A 5265-nucleotide genomic window follows, 5' to 3' on the forward strand; every position below is an offset into this window, starting at 1 on the left:
AATGTGAGGATGATGCTCCCCTTGAACTTCTGAACCATAGAGATTGACATCATCATCAGAAGGGAACTCAAAGAAGTTTTCATTTTCATCAATGTTGAGGGGATTGGAATAATCGAAATCAGCAACTGCATCTTGGAATCCATCCACATTTGATTCAAGAGAGGGATGAGTATTCTCCCCCTCAACATAAGAAGGTTGAAATGGTTTGGAATCAAATGGAGGAAGGATTGGGATCGGACCGGTGAAATTATGCGAGAAAGGAGCTTCCGAAGTAGGGATTGGATTGACAGTTGGTCTTGACCGAGATTCTGAATCAAGAGCGGTTTCGGAAGGACCAAAGAGAGTTTCAAAATCAACTTCAAGAATTGTTTGGGGATTCGGACATCCTGGCGGAGGAGCATCAGACTCCTTGCTGTGAGTTGTAATGTGAGTTGTGCCAGAATTTCGAGCGAAGTTGTCATCAAAAGTAATGTCAAAGCTTTCTTCCAGAACACGAGTTCTCCGGTTAAGTACTCTATAAGCTTTCGATTTTGAGGAGTACCCAAGGAATATGGCTTCATCAGCTTTGGGTTGGAACTTGGTAAGCTGATCACGGTTGTTCTTGATGAAGCACCTGCATCCGAAGACATCCAAAAACGAGATTGTTAGCTTCCAACCATTTATTTCTTCGTACGATGTCATGTTGAGGCGTCGATTGATGATACTCCGATTTTGAGTGAAGCAGGAAGTGGATGCGGATTCAGCCCAAAGATAGAGTGGTAGATTTGCAAAGTTCAGCAAGGATCGAGTAGCTTCAACGAGAGTTCTATTGCTTCTTTCGAATACACCGTTTTGTTGTGGAGTGTAAGGATCTGAGAAGTTGTGGTCATTTCCTTTTTCTGTGAGAAATTTCTCAATGGTGGATTTAGTGAATTCCGATTCATTATCACTTCAGATTCTACTAACTGGGAGTTTGATAAGAACTTCTATTCCTTTGATAAAATTGATGAGCTCTGAGGCTGTGTCAGATTTCAGCCTTAGAAAGAATACCCATGTGAGCCTTGTAAAATAATCAACAATCACAAGAATGTATTTCTTATGATGAAGACTTTCTACCGTGGATGGCCCACAAAGATTAATGTGTAGAAGCTCCAATGGTTCCAAAATGGATTTTTCGATGATAATAGGATGACCCTTCTTTGATTGCTTACCACACTCACAAGCAGCACACAAACGATCATTTTCGAATTTGAGAAGAGGTAAACCTCTCACCATTTCGCATGATATGAGATCATTCATGTACCGAAAGTTTAAATGAGCGAGCCTTCGGTGCCATAACCAACTGACATCAGGAACAACTTTGGTGAGAAGGGAGAGTTATAGTTTGCCAATAATCATGTTGATGTCGAGCGGGTACATGATCTTGTTGCGAAGAAAATTGATTAAGAAATCTTTTCGGTCTTCGGTCATTACATAGCTGTAGTTTTTGCAAAATTCCACACATCGATTTGAATCAGTGAGCCGAGCAACACTTATCAAATTATGTTTCAGATCAGCTACATAAGCCACATTTGAGATAGAGAAATTTCCATTGGTGAAAATTCCATAACCACGAATTTGGGAGTTAGAGTTGTTGCCATATGTTACGTAACCAGCATTTGGATAAAGCTTAGGATCGCGCATAAAGTCTTTCTGCCCCGTGATGTGCATGAAGCAAGCACTATCAAGATACCATATTGTTTCTTCCTTCGAAGCACAAAGTGTCTGCAAAATTAGTGAGTAATGGAGTTCTCAGGCACCGAATTAGACTTTGGGACGTAGGCACGGGCTTTAGACTTTGATTGTGACTTAGGAACAACTTTGTGTTTCTGGGTGGTATGCTTTGAATTCTTTGGAAATAGATAGAAGGCTAATGTCTTTTCATCTATCCAGTAGCCATGTTCAATGACTTGAAGGTTCCGAATGGTCTTCTTCAGACCTTTGACTTCTGGAGTGTTGGTAACATTTGTAACCTCCGCAATTAGTGTTTTATCAAAGGAAGTTTTGGCTTTCCACACAAGATTTTTCTTTGAAGATTTTGAAAAAGATGTTTTCTTTCATTTGTGGATTTGTTGGATGACACATTGGTTTTTGAAAGATTTGATTTAAAAATTGTGCCATCAGATTTTGCAACAAAAACAGATGAAACAATCTGAGGAGAAGTGTTTTGGACTATTGTGTCATTCATATGAGATTCAGGCCAAGTAGAATTGTCTACTTTCATGGGTTCTACACGACTAGGAGATTCAGAAGATCTTTTGAGGATCTTAGTAGGAGCTAAGGAGTTTTAACTATGAGCTGATGCATAAGAATTCCGAGATACACATGGTTTGGAGTTTTCAATGAACCTGGAATTTTGTCTAGTCTTAACTTCCTTCTTATGTGCATTTAGAGCTTCTACTTTGGGATCAACAATATCCTTCACATTCAACATTGGTTTTCTCCTAGATGAGGATTTTGAATTTTGTCCTACGGATGGATTACTAAACTCAGGAGTAATGGGAATCAATTTCATTTTTGAAACTACTAAGGGATCAGATTCGCAAGAATCAGAGCATACACAACTTGATTATTCAACTTTATCATCTAAGGATGCCCATACAAACTCAGAGGTATGAGTTTCAGTTGTTAGGGAAGGAATTTCTTCAACTACGCAGTTGTTTCTATGATTACTCCTTGGAACATAATCTACGCAATTTGGAAGACTGTAATGAAATTCCGTGGTCCTATTAAGGTCCAGGTTTATCATAGGCAGAAGTTGCATGGAATCAGGACACTTGACAACAATTGGTTTGAACTCAGGAATTAAGGATCCAAAATGGTTTGTAGTCTCAGGAAGTGAAGACAATGGAGAAATAGGGGTATCCGAATGTTTGATGTTCGGAACCTCTCCCATGAATGCCAATTTTTGAAATTCCTTCAAGGGACTACCAATTGGTTTCGGAAACTCGCTTCCGAGACCAGGTGATTTAGACCATGGATGACGAAAATTATGAGTCATCCGAATGTCCGCTTCAAGCATGTCTACAGAATTATGCAAAGCATCTATCTTTGCATTGAGACGTTTGTTATCAGAAATTAAAATATTTCGTTCAAAATAGTTGATTTCACATTTGTCTTTAAAAATGATACATTCGTCTTTTGACATTACAAGCTCATGCTCTAAAGACTCGATTTTCAATTTTTTATCCTCAAAACGTAACCTAAGACGATTTAGTTCACAATCCTTTTTCTCACAGGCTTCTATGACAGACTCATAGGCTTTATAGATGGTGTTCATATCTGTTTGGATTTGGGTCAACTAAGGTTCACAAAGAGATAAATCAAAATTGTTATCAGAGACCATAGATTTTACCTGTTGAACAATGCTTCGACCTGGTGGATCATTGGTGGCCATGTAGCAATAGCGAGGTTCAGCAACATCATCTTCATCTTATAAACCAAAAGACCAATATCCTTCATCACGTTCAACCGTTTGTCTTTCCATCAGACACATATTCCTTCCAGTTACCATGTCATCATCATCCCCAGATGACCAATATCCTTCAACATCTCTTGACACTGTTATCACAAAGGCTTTTTCACTTTAAGCTATCTCTTGTGCTTTTCGGACGTAGTAGGCAGAATCCTTGATTTTTGGTTTCTATGAAGCATCGGCCAGGCAATGTTAAGCAAAATGATTTGCATGTCCACACTTATGACACATAATTTTTGGTTTGTCAGATTTGGAACTCTGAGAAGGTTTCGAAGTAGAGTTTGGCTTAGAGAGGTTCGATTTATATGCAGGAGGATTTTCCGAAGAAGGTTTAGGTTCCGGAGCTTAGTATGGTTGAGGATTGTTCTGGGGAGGAGCATGGAATTGGTTTTGGTAAGGTTTGTAAGGAGGATGGAAAGGAAGTTTGTACTTCATCGAGAGTATAGGGAACTCCTGCTGGGAATGGAGTTCGGAGTCCATGGCTTCGGAATCATCAACATGATAGATTTGTGTGGGTAAGGTGGGTGCGGATGTTTGAACATATGGAACAATGGGTTGGAAGGGATCTGAAGTAGATGAGTTCAGAATGGTTGATTCAAAAGAACTAACAAGGGCCTGAGGACCTCCGAAGAGTTCCCTTATGGTTTAAGGAAGTTCATCAAAAAGTTGATTGAGCTTCAACTTTTTCAAGGAATCATTGCTTTGAAGACAAGATTTTACATTTCCCCATCCTTTGCTGAGACTGTTTATGAATTTGAGATTGTACTCCAAAGGAGTTCGGACAATCCTAGCTCATGCGTGAAGACAAAATAGAGATTGTACTCCAAAGGACTTCAATGGCTTCTTCTATTCATGTTAACCACGATATGATAACGGTTGGAGGTTGAGGCAACTGATTCACCAAGAGTGGTGGTGAAGGTGTCGAAGTCGTTAACAACTGAGGTGAGACGCTTGACTTTCATATCTTCCGAACCTTCAATCAGGTCCGGAAGAGTGTCCCAAATCTCTTTGGCTGATTTGCATAGCTTGATGTGCTCAAAGAGTGAAAGAGGAACAACAAATACCATTTCTGAGAACGCAACTTTATCAGCATGCAACTTCTCGATATCATCTGCAGTTAGAGGAGCTGGGCGAGTTTCGTCTTCACGCATGAGTTGAGGGCCACCCACACTATTCGCAATTTGCATTGAGATCATTTGCTGAGGATTAGAAGAAGCCATTGAAGTTAAGATATCTTCAAGCTAAAGTGGTATATAGAAGAACTTTTATCCTTAAAACAGAAATGGTTGAAATAGCTAGGTAATATCAAACCAACTATAATATGATCTTATGGATTCAAAGGACAACCACTCAAGATGTGATACCAATTGAGAGAAAAAGATCGATCTAATGCGCATGGATAAGGATTGAAAACTCAAACCTTGAGTGAATGCTTAAGATCAATGTCTAGTTGCTAATAAATGTTCAAGTCAAGCCTGGAAAGACCAGTCAAGTCTTGGATACTAGATTCAGCAAATGATCAAGTCATTTAATGAATAATGAGAATAAACGATCAAGGTAAAGTCAATAAATGAAGAACAAGAAGAATGTTTGAAAGAGGTTTGAAATAAATTAGTAAAGTGCCAAAAATTGAATGAAAGATCCGTAATTGACTTGTATTGAATGCTCCTATAAATAGGAGTGAAGGTTACAATGAATTAACTATAGTGCTTACATAGGACTGGACAATAGAAATGTTATATTCTGATTGATCAAATACAACAAAATACTAA

This window comes from Lactuca sativa, chromosome 4 (genome assembly GCF_002870075.4).
Source record: "Lactuca sativa cultivar Salinas chromosome 4, Lsat_Salinas_v11, whole genome shotgun sequence".
Lineage (NCBI taxonomy): Eukaryota > Viridiplantae > Streptophyta > Magnoliopsida > Asterales > Asteraceae > Lactuca > Lactuca sativa.